Source organism: Chlorocebus sabaeus, unplaced genomic scaffold (assembly GCF_047675955.1).
Source record: "Chlorocebus sabaeus isolate Y175 unplaced genomic scaffold, mChlSab1.0.hap1 unalloc_scaffold_236, whole genome shotgun sequence".
NCBI lineage: Eukaryota > Metazoa > Chordata > Mammalia > Primates > Cercopithecidae > Chlorocebus > Chlorocebus sabaeus.
Window position 1 is genome coordinate 397,341 of NW_027327522.1, and position 19,189 is coordinate 416,529.

General features: G+C 43.3%; 1 pseudogene; it reads left to right on the top strand.

Annotated features, from left to right (window-relative positions):
* The first annotated feature begins 6,610 nt into the window (after positions 1 to 6,610).
* LOC140711163 (uncharacterized) lies at positions 6,611 to 7,737 on the top strand (annotated as a pseudogene).
* Positions 7,738 to 19,189: the final 11,452 nt, after the last annotated feature.

Consider the following 19,189-nt stretch of genomic DNA (forward strand, 5'->3'; position numbering starts at 1 on the left):
CAACACATGCTTCCCTACCTCTCCCCTGCTAGGGCCCCACTGTGCTCTGGGATGTACTCAGGGATCAGGAGAACAAAACCTCAGGGAGTGAAAGGACATTCCAGGGTGCAGGCCTCTGCATCCCCCTCCATGCCCTCACCCCTGCCTGACACACCCTCACCCCTGTACCTGGCCAGCTCCTACCAACCCTTAAATTCTCACCAAGTTCAGTGGTGGCAGCCACACCCTAAAGTGACTGACTTCCCAATAACCTATGCCCTTGCATAGTCTTCCTGACCTTGGGTACGAGCAAACCGGTGACTGGCTTCTAACCCATAGAGCCTGGCAAAAGCAATGGGATGTCACTGTCACAGTGCATCACCTTCACACACTTGAGAGAAATGTTCCGCCTGCAGGCGCTGCCGGAGGGAGATGATATGCTGAGAAAAGACCTTTGGAGGCGCCCCGTAGGCAAGGAAGCAAAAAGCTGGGCCCTTGCCAAGCGGGTCCGAGGAAATGAATTCTGCCAGCAACCTCAGCGGACCTGGAAATGGATTCTGCCCTGGTGGAGCCTCAGATGAGGATGCAGCCCAGCTGCTTAGCGTGAGATCCCAAGCACAGGACCCACTAAAATGTGCTCAACTCCTAGTTGGCCAAAATTGGCTTAAAAGTTTGTGTTGTTTTAAGCTTTTAAGTTTTTAGTTATTGCCTGTGAAAGTGTTAAAATATGAGACAATAACTTAGGTCCCTTCCCCATCACACACATTCTTCTTTCTGGCATTCATCACAATTATAGTTATTGATTGAAAATCTCCCTCTTGACTGGGTGCAGTGGCTCAGGAGTTCCAGACCAGCCTGGCCAACATGGTGAAACCCCATCTCTACTAAAAATACAAAAATTAGCTAGATGTGGTGGTGCAATCCTGTAATCCCAGCTACTCGGAAGGCTGAGGCAGGAGAATTGCTTGGATCCAGAAGGCAGAGGTTACAGCGAGTCGAGGTGACACCATTGCACTCCAGCCAGAGTGACAAGAACAAAACTCCGTCTCAAAAAAAAAAAAAAAAATTGTCTCTTGCCACTAGCATGAAGGTCCCATGAGAAGAAAAACGGAAACTCTTGCTCATAACAGTGCCCCAAATGCCCAGCACGGTGTAGTTCTAGGGCAGTGGGTCGATGGTGGAAGCTTCTGGTTGGAGGGCCCAGCTGGCCCTCCCAACTGCCTTCTCCCTGGTGAGGTTCCATTATAGAGAACAGAATAGTTTCTTGCCTTTCTAGAGTCCCTCTTAGTGGGGATTGGCCAAGTGACATTGTCCTGCCCTGGGACACATAAGTGGAAGTTGGCTGAAAGGTTTCTAGCCATGGTGTGCTGGGGCGATTTGAACCAGGACATGAGAGCTGACCATCCTTGTTCAGGAATTCTGCAAGTTGGTTGTTCAACACATTCAGTACTTCAAAATATTAAATAATATAAACTCGCAAATTAAAAAATGCATTAGACCAGCAAATTAAAAAATGCATTAGACCAGCAAATTAAAAAATGCATGGCCCACGTCTAACACATTGGAAGCCTGAGGCAGGAAGATCACTTGAGCCCAGGAGTTCAAGACCAGCTTAGGCAAAAAAGGAAGACCCTGTCTCCACAAAAAATTTTAAAATTAGCTAGGCATGGTGGTGTGTGCATCCAATCCTAGCCACTCAGGAGGCTGAGGTGGGAGGATTGCTTGAGCCATCTGTTCAAGGCTCCAATGAGCTATGATAGTGTCAATGCACTCCAGCCTGGGTGACAGAGCCAGACCCTATCTCAGAAATAAGCATATTTCATATATCAATAAATTTATAATAAATGTATATTTATATATACATTTATGTATTACAATTATATATTTAGACGTAAATATATATTTCTTGTTTTATTTATTTATTTTGAGACAGAGTTTAACCCTTGTCACCCAGGCTGGAGTGCAATGATGCAATCTGGGCTCACCACACTCTCCACCTTCCGGGTTCAAGTGATTTTCCTGCCTCAGTCTCCTGAGTAGCTGCGATTACAGGCACGCACCACCATGCCTGGCTAATTTTTGTATCTTTAGTAGAGATAGGGTTTCTCCATGTTGGTCAGGCTAGTCTCGAACTCCTGACCTCAAGTGGTCTGCCCACCTCGGCCTCCCAAATTGCTGGGATTACAAGTGTAAGCCACTGTGCCCAGCCTATATGTTATATTTATATATTATAATTATGTATATTAATTTTATATAATTATATATAAATATAAATATAAAAACTTTCCTTGCCTTCTCTTGTTTCTACCTACAGTCAGTCCCATGACTTCAAATACTATCTACATGTAATAGTTTTAAATGTATATTATATATATATATATATTTATATATATTTTTCTTTTGAGACGGAGTCTCGCCCTGTAGCCAGGCTGGAGTGCAATGACGCAGTCTCAGATCACTGCAACCTCTGACTCCCAGGTTCAAGCGATTCTCCTGCCTCAGCTTCCCAAGTAGCTGGGCTTATAGGCTCCCAGCACCACGTCCAACTAATTTTTGTATTTTCAGTAGAGACAGGGTTTTGCCATGTTGGCTAGGTGGGTTTCGAACTCCTGACTTTAATTTATCTCCCGCCTCGGCCTTGTAACGTGCTGGGAATACAGGCACGAACCACCTTGGTCAAAATATTGTTCTGTTTCCAAGCACTTTACATGAGAGGAAAGCGGAGAATAAATCATCTGACACTCTACTGTTAAAAAAAATCTTTGTGTCTCTCTTCTTTTCATCTTTCCTAAGTGTACATATTACCAAAATGTCTTTAGGTTGAGGTCCCCACGTGAAAACTTTACAGGGTGTCGAGTTCTCAGCCACCCTCCTGTCTTTTCCTAGTCCTGGTATTTTAGAACTGTCTGGGGATGACCCAGGATACCCACTGTGGCCATGTCTATTGGAGGGTCTAGTGAGTATCAGCCCCGGGGTTATCTCATCGCCAAGGACAGCCTGAGGTAGAGGGTAGAGTCTCTCAGGGGAGTAGCTGGATGCTCTTGGCCTTAGAGGAATCTCCTGGTATAGTTTCATCTAAAATGGTGACCCCTTGGGGTTACTAAAGTTTTAGGACATTAAAATGAATGGACAATACAACGTAATGTGATTAAAGCTATGTCATTAAAACTGTTCCTCCAGCCGGAGTTTTTATTCCTCGGAGACACATTGACGGTCTGACAATGGGATGGTGATATTGAGAGGAAAAGGCAGAAATGGTTTCTGCTCTCTAGATTGTCTCAGACTTGTGAAGAGAGAAAAACCGTCCCAAAGGACAAGGAAAACCCACCCCAGAGAGGATGTGCAAGAACCTGAACATTAAAATGCACTGAAGGTGCACAGGAGGACAAAGAGCAGTGCCAGTGCCTCCTAGGTGGTCACTGAGTACTTTACTGAACAGGATGGGTGTCCCGAGGGATAGAATGGCCTGCCGTGACACTTAGAAAGGTGTTGGAGTCTGCACTGCCTCTCCCTGAATTTGTTACCTTGAAAAGACTTCTCCACTTCTTTGAGTTTCAGTTTTTCATTGACTGTGAGATATATTTAATCTGTACAGCTTGAAAGATAAACATACTATTTCCAAAGAGGCAAAGTAATATGATGTATTTTATTTGCTAAAAATTCGTATTTATTTATTGCCCAGAGTGAGTGTAGTATTAAAGGTCTGTTCTTTTCAAAGGTGATTTCAAATGGAATTGTAGGACTTAGCTTTGTCAATGCTACCGCTGAAATAAAAGTGTGATAGATAAATTGATGATTTACAAAGATTCACCAAAATGTCAGTTTCCCTCTTGTAGCATGGTGAAGAATTTATGACAGTGGACACATCTGTATCCTCTTATCTGGATACCTGAGGGTTTTTTTTTTTTTTTTTTTTTGAGACACTGTCTTGCTCTGTAGCCCGACTAGAGTGCAGTGGCAGTGGCGCCATCTCTGCTTACTGCAACCTCCGCCTCCCGGGTTCAAGTGATTCTCCTGTGTCAGCCTCCTGAGTAACTGGGATTATAGGCAGCCACCACCACACCCAGCTAATTTTTGTGTTTTTAGTAAACATGGGGTATTAGGCCTGGCACAGTGGCTCAGGCCTGTAATCCCAGCACTTTGGGAGGCCAAGGTGGGTGGATCATGAGGTCAGGAGTTCCACAGCAGCCTGACCAACATGATGAAAACCTGTCTCTATTAAAAATACAAAAAAATTAGTTGAGCCTCGTGGCAGGCACCTGTAATCCCAGCTACTCGGGAGGCTGAGGCAAGAGAATTGCTTGAACCCGGGAGGTGGAGGTTGCAGTGAGCCAAGATGTTGCCACTGCACCCCAGCCCAAGCGACAATGTGAGACTCCGTCTCAAAAAACAAACAAACAAACAAACAACAAAACGACAGGGTTTTGATATGTTGGTCAGGCTGGTCTCAAACTCCTGACCGCAGGTGATCGCCCTCCTCAACCTCCCAAGCTGCTGGGATTACAGGCGTGAGCCACCATGCCCTGCCCACTCTATTTTCTTTTTATTCCCTAAATTTTAATGTTTGAGTTTGTCTGTTCCTTTATTACTGTTTTCTTACATAAAAGAAATTCTGCCTAATCCTTCGTAAAAAAAAAAAAATCTTCCTGTGACTTCTGAAAGTGTTCTGGTTTTATCTTTCACATTTGAATATATAATAAGTTGATTATGGTTCATGGAATAGAGAAGAATGCAATGCATTTTCCCAAGTAGATGCCAGCCTGGTTTGTCTCATATTTTAAAATGTATGTGATTTCTTTTTCTATTCTACAGTGCCTACTCTATCATTCCTCAACTTTCCATATAAATGCTGGGTCATTAACACTTTTTTTTCCCTTTGATCTGCTTGCTCATCTCTCTGCTAACACTGTGCTGTCCTGAATATTTTCGTCTGAAAATCTTAGAAGTATGTTAGACAAGCCATCCCTCTTTTTTTAGATGACTAAAAATCATTAGACATTTGTCATTTTTACTACGTAAGAAAAAGTAGTTTTTCTTGCCCAAAAACAACCTGAGTTGGGAATTTCTGTGATTTCATAGGAATAACATCTGGAAGTGGTGATATAAATGTCATTTTAAAAAACGTGTGTCGCATTTCCTCTTATTCCTTTCTACCTTGATATTGTGCAAAAGAAATTTTTAAAATTGTGGCATTAGTATTACCAAATATCAATTATTGGTTTTATTTACTACTCAGTTAAATCTAATGAGCCTACTCTGTCTTGGTGTAATCACATCACATGGGCTCAACTCCTCAGTTAACAAGTGACAGCATGTGTAAAATATTGTCTACCAGGGAAACTCATTGAACACTTAGTGTTCAGACTGTGTTTTGGTGTCTGGTTCCCTAAGCACCACTGCAGTGACACAAAATAATAGACCTTCAGCAGAAAAAGTTTTGGCAAATATAAGCCATTTAGATGCAGTGAGTCATTCTTATTACTTGGGTTGGTGGAATCCCTTTCAAAATGTAAGTTACTAATACAAACAAAGATGGAACTTTGCGAGCAGGCGTTTTTAAGAATAAGTAGTCTCAAGACTTATAATATTAACTCTCTTATGCACATCAGGTAGGACTTTATTATGACAGATACTAGAAATGTACAAAGTGAAGTTAAATGGTAACTCCTAGCAACATATCTTACGCCCTGGTTTCTCTAATAAGATGGGAGTTTCTACTTTGCTGTTGCCTTTTTGAATAGTTCAATTCTAGCATTCGTACTGCTGTGTGGGAGGGAGTATGTGTGAACAGAGTAAGAGTTGTGACAATCAAGTCACAGAATAAATGCTTGAAATTTTAGAATCATGTAAACAGCTTATGGATTGAGTATAGATTCCCAGTGCTGTCAGTTCCACCCATCCTTCTATCCACATGTGGGGGATGTTCTAGGACCCCGTGGCTTTTGAGGATGTGGCTGTGAACTGTACCCAGGAGGAATGGGCTTTGCTAGATTCTTCTCAGAAGTTTCTCTGCAGAGAAGTGATGCAGGAAACCTGCAGGAACCTGGCTTCTGTAGGTGAGAATGACAACACATTTCACTTAATTACAGAAGTATTTCCCTATCATCAGTGCTATTTGTGATTTGGAATGTGGTAAGGGAATGATTTGGTGAAGAAATCAGGCATGGGCACTGTGTACAATGAACATGAAATCTAGTAATGTTTCTATAGTTTGTAATAATTTATGATAATTTTGTGGGTCTGTATTTTAGGAAACAAATGGAAAGGCCAGAATATTGAAGATCACTTTGAAAAATCTGGGAAAGAGATAAGATAATTTGCACGGAGAAGAGGAAATAAAGTCCTCTGAAGGAATCTTAGCTTGTCATGAACTTAAAAACAAGCGATCAAAACAAATAAGAGTCACTTGAAATTTATTTCTTTTTAGAAAAAGTTCACCCAAAATGTAACGTGCTTCAGTGTAGCAGTCAGTGTTTGGAAAACAGTTTACTTGAAAATAGTACTACAAAATTGTGTACATGAATGTTACTAATTTGGTCATAGCCATGCAGGTGGTAGCTGTGTTTTCAGTAGTAACCCATTTACTTTCAAATAATTCAGTCATGGCAAAAAAAAAAAAAAAAAAAAAAAAAAAAAAAAAAAAAGCATTTTCCTTGGTATTGGTAGCAGTGTAAGTCCAAGACCTATTAGTAAGTAGAAAGTTATTAAACCAAGCAATAATTATATGCTTTACATTTTTTTTACAGAAATCATATGATACAGAGACTGTGTGAAAACAAAGACGGTAGTCAGTATGGACAGTTGTCAGCCAAATTCCAATGCTTGATCTGAATGAGAACATTTCTGCTGGATTAAAACAATGTGAATGAAGTATTTGTGGAAAAGTCTTTGTACGTCATTCCCTCCTTAACAGGCACATCTTAGCTCACTCAGGATACAAACCATATGGAGAGAAGCAATATAAACGTGAACAGTGTGGGAAACTCTTCGTTTCTGTTCCAGGTGTTAGAAGACACAAGATAATGCACAGTGGAAATCTAATTATAAATGTACGATATGTGGGAAAGCTTTTTATTTTCTCAATTCATTTGAAAGACATCAGAGAACTCACACAGGAGAAAAACCCTATAAATGTAAACAATGTGGTAAAGCGTTCACTGTTTCCGGTTCTTGTCTAATACATGAACGAACTCACACTAGAGAGAAACCCTACGAATGTAAGGAATGTGGAAAAACATTCTGATTTTCTTGTTCTTTTAAGACGCGTGAAAGGACTCACACAGGAGAAAGACCCTATAAATGTACCAAATGTGATAAAGCCTTCAGCTGTTCCACTTCCCTTCGTGACCATGGAAGCATTCATACTAGAGAGAGACCTTATGAATGTAAACAATGTGGCAAAGCCTTTAGTCATTTGAGTTCCCTTTGTAACCATAGAAGCACTCATATGGGAGAGAAAGCCTATGAATGTAAACAATGTGACCAAGCCTTCAGTCGTCCCAGTTCCCTTCACCTCCACGAAAGAATTCATACTGGAGAAAAACCCTATGAATGTAAGAGATGCGGTAAAGCCTACATTCGTTCCAGTCATCTTACTCGCCATGAAAGAAGTCATGATATAGAGGCTGGGTGTAGTGACTCAGCCTATAATCCCAGCACTTTGGGAGGCCAAGGAGTGTGTATTGCTTGAGCCCAGGAGTTCATAACCAGCCCGGATTAAAACAGCGTGAAACAACCTGGGCATCAAGGTGAAACCCTGTCTCTAGAAAAAATAAAATAATGCCGGGCACGGTGGCTAACACCAGTTACTCGGGAGACTGAGGCAGGAGAATGGCGTGAACCTAGGAGGCAGAGCTTGCAGTGAGCCGAGATCGCACCAGTGCACACCAGCTTGGGCGACAGAGCAAGACTCCGTCTCAAAACAAATAAATAAAAATAATTAGCTGGGCATGGTGGCACATTTCAGTTGTCTTAGTTCTTTTTCAAGGACATAAAAAGCAATGGGGGGTTGGGGGAAAGCCCTGTGCATGCGGATCACGAGGTCAGGAGATCGAAACCATCCTGGACAACATGGTGAAACCTCGTCTCTACTAAAAATACAAAAAGCAGCTGCATGTGGTAGCATATGGTTGTAATCCCAGCTACTCAGGAGGCTGAGGCAGGAGAATCACTTGAACTCAGGAGGCGGAGGTTTCAGTGAGCCGAGACTGTGCCACTGCACTCCAGCCTGGCGACAGAGTGAGAATCCATCTCAAAATAAACAAACAAATAAATAAAGCCCCTTGAATGTAAGAAATGTGGTAAAACATTTACTCTTTCCCATTCCCTCATAAACATGAAAAGGCTCACACTGCAGAGGAACCTTAAGAATGTAGGAAATGTGGCCAAGCCTTCAGATTTTCCTGTTTTTGAAGATTTGGGAGGCCTCAGACTGGAGAAAAGCCTTTTGAATCTAAATTTGTGGTAAGGCCTTCAGTTGTGTTAGTTCCATATGAAGACACCAGCTCATTCCTGAGAAAAACCCTATGAATGTCCAGAATGTGGGAATGTTTCATTTCTCTCATACCCACTCAAGGACCTATGAAAATGCACACTGTAGCTGGCTGGACCCTGTAAATACAAGAACGTACACAGGATTAAGACTCTAATAGTTTAGAAACTGCAAGAATATTTTCAGTTTTCACATTTAATTGAAACGTCATGTGAAAACTCCCACAGGAAAGAAGTTCTATAAGTGAAGCTTTTCTAATTTGGAAAGCCTGATGCAAATTAGTTATCGAGTAGTGCTTGAAAAAATGTATGAAATGTTACACAAGTTACAAGTATATTGTTTTTTCCGTGGCTCATTCTTAAAGAGTCTTGAGTATGTATTTCACCTTGTTTTGCAGGGAACCCTTGAGGTGAGAGTTCTGTAAATGCTCTTTAAGCAGTAGTACTTGAGTTTCATAGATAATGATATTGTTTGTTGGTAGAATTCTTGTCTACTGATTTGATAATGTGCTGGATTCATGGTTGAATTTTGATGTTTTTCTAACATGGAGGTAAGTTTAATTTTTTTCTTTCATTATTAACTTTTTTTGAGATGGAGTCTCACTCTGTTGCCCAGGTTGGAGTGCAGTGGTGCGATCTCAGCTCACTGCAACCTCCACCTCCTGGGTTTAAGCGATTCTCCTGTCTCAGCCTCCTGAGTACCTGGGACTACAAGAGCCCACCACTACGTCCAGCTAATTCTTTGTATTTTTAGTGGAGACAGGGTTTCGCCATGTTGGCTAGGCTGGTCTTGAACTCCTGACCTCATGATTTGCCCTCCTCGGCCACCCAACATGCTGGGATTACAGGCATGAGCCACCACACCTGGCCAGGTAAGTTTCATTTGTATGTATTGCCCTGTGATTAATGGACCAGTGAATAATGATTGGCAATTGTTGGGATAGCCTTACTAGCCTCATTTGGAAAATTTTGATTATCCCTTGTTCATTATACACATTCCACCTTTCCTTGTTAAAGGAAAAACTACTCTTGATGTAAAGATGTTTATTTTTTGCTAATAATGAGTTGGTATTAATTCCTAAGTACATAAAGTTTACCATAGAGTATCATCTCGTGAGTTCTTTGCATCTGTTGCCCTTTATTCTTTATTATTTCTGTCTGTTATTTGGATCGTTCACTTTGAATGAAGGAGAGTGGACTGTCATAGGACGATACATTGTAACCAATCTGAGGGAGGAAGCATTCAGTCTCTCAGTCACATATGATAACATTGGGCTTTTCATCGATGCCTTTGGTATTGTAGTAGATCGTATTACACCATTATGGTATGATGGTTTATATATTGTATTTTAGAGTATTACAGTCTTACCAGTCAGTGTCTCATGATTCAGTTCCCTACCAGCCAACAGACAAACCAATCACATACTCCTGTAGGAACAAAGGAACATCTTCGGCCGGGCGTGGTGGCTCACGGCAGTAATCCCAGCACTTAGGGAGACTGAGGCGAGTGAATCACGAGGTCAGGAGATCGAGACCATCCTGGCTAAAACGGTGAAACCCCGTCGCTACTAAAAATACAAAAAATTAGCCACGCGTGGTGGTGCGTGCCTGTAGTCCCAGTTTCTAGGGAGGCTGAGGCAGGAGAAGGGCATGAACCCGGGAGACAGAGCTTGCAGTGAGCCGAGATCACACCACTGCACTCCAGCAAGGGTGATAGAGCGAGATTCTGTCTCAAAAAAAAAAAAAAAAAAAAAGGAAAATCCTCACTTTTTTAATGTGATACCACTCTCTGCTCCCAAGTTAATCCCTGTTTGGGGCTGTGGGAACTTACACCATCCTTCTATATGTAATTAATAACTGATGTCTGGTTTTTCTGTTTAGTAAGAGATGTTATGTGTTTAACGGTGCCAGTAAAAGTAGGGCGCAAATTCCTTCCTCACCAGTGGGGTGCATGAGACGCTATTGAAACAATTGACAACACAAATGGAATGGACCAGCCCTCATGAAGGACACCTGCTCAACTTGACCTACCTGCTGTTGGCTGATGGTTCCATAACACATCAGCAGTCACCTGAGTCAGAACCGTGAGCTGATGATGGGCCTTCCGTTTGGTCTGCACAGCGTTTTGTTTTCTTCAGGTGTTGTCATCTTCTCCCACACTAAAACGCTCTCATCTCCTGGACATGAATGTTTAATTGCACCCCAGCATGACATTTGGCCTGTGCTTAGCAGGCAGTTTTGAGGTCCTGGCTTATTAAGCACAGCACATAAGCCGACACTTATGTCCTAATTAGCAAGAATCAGGCTGTATCTCTGTGGTCCCTGCATCTACTCTGGTCACCATCTCTGTATGCTAAGAGCAGCCATGTAAACATTATTAATTATTGTACACTCCAAGACAATAGTTATTATGTAGGCAGAAGTAGTGGCCTTGTTTGTTTCTTGTGCTGCTTCTCCCCTTGCCGCTGTCCCATACACCCTCCTGATGAGGAGTACATCCATGGTGCCTCATGGTTCAGTCACTGATGAGTAATGAAAATGGGAAGAAAGAGTTTGATATTAGCCCCTATCGAAGCATATGAAGAAGCATCTCAGCTGCTTGCATTGAAAAATTCCTAGCCAATGTGTGGGCTTTTCTTATCACTGCTGCTTATCAGCATGTCAAAAGTCGAATCTTCGGACTGAAAGTCTTGCCGGCCTTAGACATAATGGCCTTACTGCATGTGGAGCTAACCCTAGGAAGATGGAGTGACAGTCTCTGGAGGATTAGGTGGTCTCCTCCAATGTGGCTTGATGGGCTCCTGAACTCTTTCCTGTAACTATACAGAGAGTCTACACTGCCAGCGATCGTGTGCCTCAACTCTGTAGATGTAGAAATTCAAAATATTCCGAAACAGTTTCCATTGAAAGGAAAGAGAAAAGCAGTCAGGTGCCACGCTCTGGTCAAGAGAACTAATAGATGACTCACAAGAACACTCTGTTGTTACTGTCTGGGCTTCTTTCACAGCAAATATTCTGATCCTTCAGTTTGAAGGGTGCAGGGCCATTTTGCTCCCTTTCCTACTGGTAATTCTCAAGATAACTGTATGATATGCTGGGAAAGCAATATCCTGATAATCAGGTGACATTAACCAGAACAGCTCAGGCTCTATTAGAGTCCCTGCTCGAAACAGAACGGCCTTTAACGCTTGTGTCCAGCAACCACATCGTGGGAGAAAACCCAAGGTGGGCTGCTTTCTGGGGTCCCTCAGTTGTAGTGCAAGTGAAGGGTTTACAGTCAAAACTCCATCCATCTTCTCTGGGTAGCCTTCCTGATCTTGTGGTAGTGGTTCATATTGAATCCTAGGCTTCTGTTGTCTTTTGTTTGCTATTTGTAAGTAATAAATTCACTTCATGGAATTTATGTATGAATGTGTTTGGTCTCACTGTACTCAGAAAAGTTGGTAGCCATTGCACAGTGAACCCGCTTCATAATTAGTGAAAACACCTATGCCCCCCTTGTGCGACAGGAAGAAGGTTAATTCAGCCAAACATAAACTTCATGTTCATAAAACCCTGTAGCACAATTATTACCATGTGGGAGGCCTTTAACAATGGTGATGCTGATTGGAAGAACTCTGAAGGAAGAAATTTATACAAATGGGTTGGGTACGCAGGAGTCCCTCCTAACTTAAAGCAACCCTTACTCCCCTCCGTTTAAAAAGAGTGGAGAGGCCAGGCACAGTGGCTCAGGCCTGTAATCCGATCACTCTGGGAGGCCGAGGTGGGCAGATCACAAGGTCAGGGGTTCAAGACCAGCCTGACCAACATGGGGAAGCCACATCTCTACTAAAAATACAAAAATTAGCCAGGCGTGGTGGTGGTCACCTGTAATCCCAGCTACTTGGGAGGCTGAGGCAGGAGAATTGCTTGAACCTGGGAGGCGGAGATTTAAGTGAGTCAAGACCATGCCACTGCACTCCAGCCTGGGTTACAGGGCAAGACTCCGTCTCAGGGAAAAAAAAAAAAAAAAAAAAAAAAAAAGGGTGGATAAGAACTGAAACAGGTTTAAAATTTCACCTAATTGGAAATGCAAAGTTTACAAAAATAATATTTAAAGTAAAAGGTTAAGTGAGTGCTCACTGAATTTTATGCCTCCACAAAGTAGGTTGTGAATTAACTTCCACATCTGCTGAAAGCCACCAAAGTTGGGCAGCCTCCGTGTCTGAAATTCACATGTGGCTCAAATAAGAATTATACCTGGGGATATCCCAAAGTTTAAATATGGTATCCCCTGTGATATTATGAAGAATTACTGTGCATAAAACAGGTTGTCTTCCTTTAACTCTGAAAATCATATTATCTTGCCTAAATTCTCCAAAACGCATCACTCTGCAGTATCCTATAGTGGACATAGGTTTCCTGACCAGTGAGCACTAAAAGTAAGTGTGTGCAACTCACCTATGTTCTTATCAAAATGGAAATCCCCGAATCCCACCAGTTAGAATAACATGACAGAATATCAGATTTTTGGAATATATAGGTTTTCTGTAAGGTTATTAGGTATTGATTCCATTTTTAAAATAGATATCAATATATTCAGATTACCTATTTCTCCTATGTTTTAGTATTAATAGATTGTGTCTTTTAATTCATCCAGTTGGTCTAAGTTACCAAGTTTGTGACTTATGGAAATTGTAATATTCTTTATTATTTTATCATCCATGGGCTCTCTAATGTAAAGGCCTCTTTTAATTCTTCTATTATTAGGTTGGTGTCAAAGTAATTGTGGTTTTGGACCATGAATTTTAAATTTTTATAACTAGGCTGCAACACATCTTTATTAATCAAAATAGAATCCATTGCAATGGACTGGGCACAGTGGCTTACGCCTGTAATCCCAGCACTTTGGGAGGCTGTGGCAGGTGAATCAGGATGTCAGGAGTTTGAGACCAGCCTGACCAACATGGTGAAATACCATCTCTACTAAAAGTATAAAAAGTAGCCGGGTGTGGTGGCATGTGCCTGTAATCCCAGCTACTCAAGAGGCTGAGGCAGGAGAATCTCTTGAACCCAGGAGGCGGAGGGTAGAGTGAGCCGAGATTGCACCTTTGCACTCTGGCCTAGGCGACAGAGTGAGACTGTCTTAAAAAAAAAAAAGAAAAGAAAAGAAACCATTACATTGAACACATTTTTGCCAATGAGAAATAAACTTGTTTATTCCATGCTTTCAGGGTTCGACGAACTCTTGGAAAGCATTTTCCGCATCCTGCTGGATGTGTAAGTGTTTTCCCTGCAAAAAGTTGTCAAGATGCTTAAAGAAGTGGTAGTTGGTTGGCGAGAGGTCAGATGAATATGGCAGATGAGGCAAAACTTCATAGCCCAGTTTATTCAACTTTTGAAGTCCTGGTTGTATGACATGTGGTCATGCGTTGTGGAGAACTGGGCCCTTCCTGTTGACCAGTGCCAGCTCCAGGTGCTGCAGTTTTCCGTGCACCTCATCGAATGGCGTGGCATACTTCTCAGATGTAATGATTTCACCAGGATTCAAAAAGTGTAGTGGATCAGAAGACCGGCAGCTGACCACCAAACAGTGACCATGACCTTTTTTTGGTACAAGTTTGACTTTGGGAAGTGGTTTGGAGCTTCTTCTCAGTCCAACCAGTGAGCTGGCTCTTGTATGAAATCCACTTTTTGTGGCATGTCACAATCTGATCAAGAAATGGTTCATTGTTGTTTCATAGAATAAGAGAAGATGACACTTCAAAAGGATGATTTTTAAAATATTTGGTCAGCTCATGAGGCACCCACTTATCAAGATTTTTCAGCTTTCCAATTGGCTTCAAATGCCAGATGACCATAGAATGGTCTACATTCAGTTCTTCACCAACTTCTCGTGTAACTGTAAGAGGATCGAATTCAGTGGTTGCTCTCAATTGGTTGTTATCAAATTCCGGCCCAGAGCCTGGGGCTGAGGCTGCCATGACCACCCTGTTGTCTTCCTTCTGGGGTCCCCAGGAAGCTCCCAGGACTGAATGATCCCCACAAAATACAGTGGCCAGGATGGGAGGGCTGGAGGTCAACTCCCCCCCGCCCCTACCACCACGACCAAGAGGCCCACATGGAGGTTGGCCCTGAGCTGTGGGTTCCTGTGGGACGCAGGCTCCCATGGAAACTTCAGGGGATGAGCATGGGTCCTCCTGGCTGACAGAGCCTAGTGGGCACTGGGTGTGTGGGGCCTGTGTAGGTAGATTGGACAGCACTGGGCCTAGCCAGGGAACCGGGGACTGGTGTGGCCAAAGTGGGCAGCAATATGTTGCCAGAACCAAAACTACAGTGCAACCAGCCCAGCTGGTAGGGAGAAGGAGGCCTGCCTAGCAGGACCATCCACCCCTGTCCTGGCCCCAAGCCCAGTCTGCCTGCCTGTACTGGACATTGCCTGATCCAGGAGGCCTGGGCATGATGGTCAGGTGGTGTGTCCCTGGGTTCCAGGCCTTGGTGGTCCCTTGGGAGCTGAGCATCCTCTGGGCAGGAGGAGGGCCCGAGGTCCACTGTTTGCATCTGCCCCTGGGGGTGTGCCCCCACCCCAGCTTCTCAGCACACACAGGGACATGGCCAGGACTCCTCACCTGCTCTGTGGCTCCAGCTCTGAAGAGCTCACTGGGTGACTCTGACAGCTTCCTCCCTAAAACTTGGGTCCTCATCTGTGGGAATGGGGTGTCCCAGGCTCCCTGCAGGCAGGAACCCACCCCCAGCTCCTCTGGTGGGCCCTCGTGGGCTTTTTTACCTACTGGCTTGTGAGACCCGGTTGGCCAAACTTAGTGTCCTATTTTTATTTTGGCCTTTTTCTTAGTGTGTGTTTTCTGTAACTACTGCTGTGTAGATCTTCTATATGAGTTTTAGGTAGAGAATCTTGCCCACCCAGAGGTTCCGCACCCCAGAGGTTCCGCACCCCAGAGGTTCCGCACCCCAGAGGTTCCACACCCCAGAGGTTCCGCACCCCAGAGAGCCTCCACTTCGACCCCCCGGGCTGGTCCTGCCTGTGCTCCGCTTTGTGTGAATGTTGAGTGTGATGGATCCACACGGCTGCTTGACCCTGCGTCTCCTTCCTTCTTGTTGCCGAGGCCAGTTCTGTTCTCTCTTTCTCCACCTGAGCTGCACTTGAAGCCAAGTTGAAGGATGAGAAGTGGTTGCTAAGAAGGACCCTCCTGCAGTGAATCCGCTGTGAGGAGGCTGCGCTGGCCCAGCCTGTCATTTCCTTCTCTAAGTTCATTCCAGAGGTCGGCCAGGGGCAGCCTATCCCTGCCTGCTCTTGTGGCCTGTGAATCAAGAACGGATTTTACATTTCCAAAAGGTTGAACAAATAAAAAACTAACACTTCATGACACTGAGAAGCTTCTATGTCCATAAGTAAAGTTTGATTGGGGGTGCAGTCATGTCCATCTCTTCACAGGCCACCTGCAGAAGGCTGCTGTCATGCAGCCATGGCAGAGTTGCATCCTAGAGGCAAAGATCAGTTGGCAAAGCTGAAAATACTGACTCCTGGCTCTCTAGGGAAACAGTTTCCAGTCCCTGGTTTAAGGGCTGTGTGGCAGAACCCCAGGATCTTGGTCAGCTTGTTCCTCACTCAGCGCCTGCTGTGGCCTTTGCTAGTATGTCTGTAAAGTTTGCATACTATGGTGCCTGTCATGGGGCGTTGAGCTCTGTCGTGCTAGATTTCAGGGTATCTGACTCATGGTCATCTGTCTCACCAACAGAGACCCTGTGGCCAGATTCAAACTAGCAGGAACAGTTGGTCTTTGGCAGCAGGGATGCCTTCGAGCTGAGCTGCCACCCACCCTGAGGTGGTCCCATGACACCCACTGTCTCAGTCAAGGTTGGGGCAGAACTGGTGTCCTGAAGTGCCCTGCGATGTGGATCATAATAGCCAGGGGGTAGAGGGGGTTGCTATTACTCCCCATATCGCGGGGAGTGTCTCACGCCCTGCGATGTGGATCGTAATAGCCAATTACTCCCCCCTGCAATGTGTGTCCATTATTAGCAGTGTCTTTTGTTCAGGATATTAGGAGCAATCTCCCATGTTTTGTGTAAACAGCCTGCGATTGGAGAACGAATACCATCCTCTGCACCTCCGGATATTAGGAACCATATCACACAATGGGTGTACACTTTTTGGGACATTTGGGTTAATTTCATCCTGTGTTTCCCTGAATATTCGGAGAAATATCACAGGGTGGCTGTACACCCACTACTCTCTTGGCAGGAACATCATATTTTACCTACTGGAAATTAGGAGCAATATCACAGACTGGGTGTCAAGCCACTGTCATATTGGAAGTAATATGCTCTCCCCCACAAGTTATGAGGAACAATATCACAGGGGGATGTGTACCTTCTCCAGTAGTGGGAGTAGTATCATCATCTCTTCCTTTAGATGACAAGAACAATATCACAGGGTGGGTGTACAATCCGTGTGTTTTTGGAAGCAATGTCATTCTCTCTTCTCCTAGGTTTTACGACTCATATCACAGGTGGGGTGTACACCTCTTGTTATATTGGATGGAATCTCATCCTCTTTCCACATGTATCTTTAGAACAATATCCCATGGGGGCTGTCCATCCCTTCAATATTGGTACTAATACCATCTTCTCCTTTCCTGGATATGAGAAGCAATATCACAGGAGGGGTGTACACCCCTTGCAATATTGGTAGTAATGTCACCAATCCCCTGTGGTTATTAAGGAAAAAATCCCAGGGTGGCTGTACGGTTCCTACTTCATTGGGAGTAATATCACCCTCTCACCCCCTGGATAAGAGGAACCATATCACTGAAGAGGTGTCCACCCCCTTCGATATTGTCAGCCATGTCATCTTCTTCCCGCCTGGATATTAGGAATGATACCCTGGGGTTGGGGGCGATGTACACCCACTGCAATATCGAAAGTAAAATCAGCCTCTTTCCCGCTAGATATTAGGAACTACATCACAGGTGTGTGTGCACCTTCTGGGATATTGGGAGTACTATCAGCCTCCATGCCACTGCGTATTAGGAGCAATATACAGGGGACAGGGTGGTTTCACCCCCTGCGATATTGAGAGCAATATTCTTCTCTTTCCCCTGTACATTAGGAACTACATCACAGGGGTCTGTACGCCTTCTGTGATATTGGGATTAATGTTATCCTCTCCCCCACTGAATGTCAAAAACAGTATCACAGAAGGGTGTACACCGCTGCGATATGGCCAGTAACATCATCGTCTCTATCTTTGGATACTAGGAACAACATCTAAGAGGGTGTGTATACTCCCCTGCGATATTGGGCATAATGTTATCCTCTCTTCCCCTGGATATTAGAAACGATATCCCTGGCGGACAGAGGTGGAGTACATTAAGAACAATATCACCGGGTGAATGTACACCCCCTGCGATGTTGGGTGTAGTGTCATCCTCTCTTGCCTAGGATATTAAAAACAATTACACAGGAGGGGTGTACAGCCACAGCCCCTGCGTTATTGGGAGTAATAACATCTTCTCCCCCTCTCGATATAAGGAACAATATCCCAAGGTGGATGTACATCCCCTGCGATATTGGGTGTAATGTCATCGTCTCCCAAAGTGGATATTGAACATAGTGTCACAGGGGGTTGTACATCTTCTTCGATATTGGGAGTAATATCATCTTCTCCCCTCAGGATCGTAAGCAAAATATCGAAGGGGTTTTACAACTCGTGCGATATGGGCAGTAATATCATCCTCTCCCCACCTAGATGTTAGGAACTATATTACAGGCGGTAGTACACTTCTTGTGATATTGGGAGTCATATCAATCTCTCCCACTCAGGATACAAGGAACAAAATGACCGAAGGGATGGACACCCACTGCGATAGTTTCAATAATGTCATCCTCTACCCCCTGACTATTAGAAATAATATCATAGAGAGATGTACATTTTCTTCGATATTGGGAGTAATATCATCCTCTCCCCGTCGGATATCAGGAACAAGTCTGTTAATTATTAATATTAATAAATATAATAAAAATTGATAGCAATCATCAATATTAATAATCACAATAAAGATAGTATAAATTAATACTGGTAAAAAATGTTAACGATTAGTATAACAATTAATCATAATATCACTATTAATAAAATAATGATATCAGCAATTAATGTTACTTAAATCAATACTAAGTGATGTTGGTAATAAAATAATTATTAATATTAAGAACTAATAATATTGTTAAATGACATTAATATTACTAATTATTTTCAAGAGTACATAATCATATATTTAAAATAATTATCCATAGTTAATAATGGTATCCTATTAATTGTGTCATTGATAATTATCAAAATCGACCATAGATGTTTAATAATTAATCCTATTATTACTCCTAATACCGCAGGGGGTGTACACCTACCTGTGATGTGTTCCTAATATCCAGGGACGGAGAGCATGATTTTAATTTTAATATCGCAGTAGGTGTGCACTCACCCTGTGCAGTGATGCTAATATCTAGGGGGTAGAGTATGACATGACTCCCAACATAGCAATGAATAGACAGCCACCCAGTGATATGGCTCCTAATATTCACGGAAGAAGCGTATAATATCTCTCCCAATATCGCAGGGAGGGTACAACTCATCTGTGATATGGTTCCTAGTATCCAGAGGGGGAGAGGATGATAATAATTCCAGTATCGCAGGCTGTGTTCACCTGCCCTGTGATATTGTTAT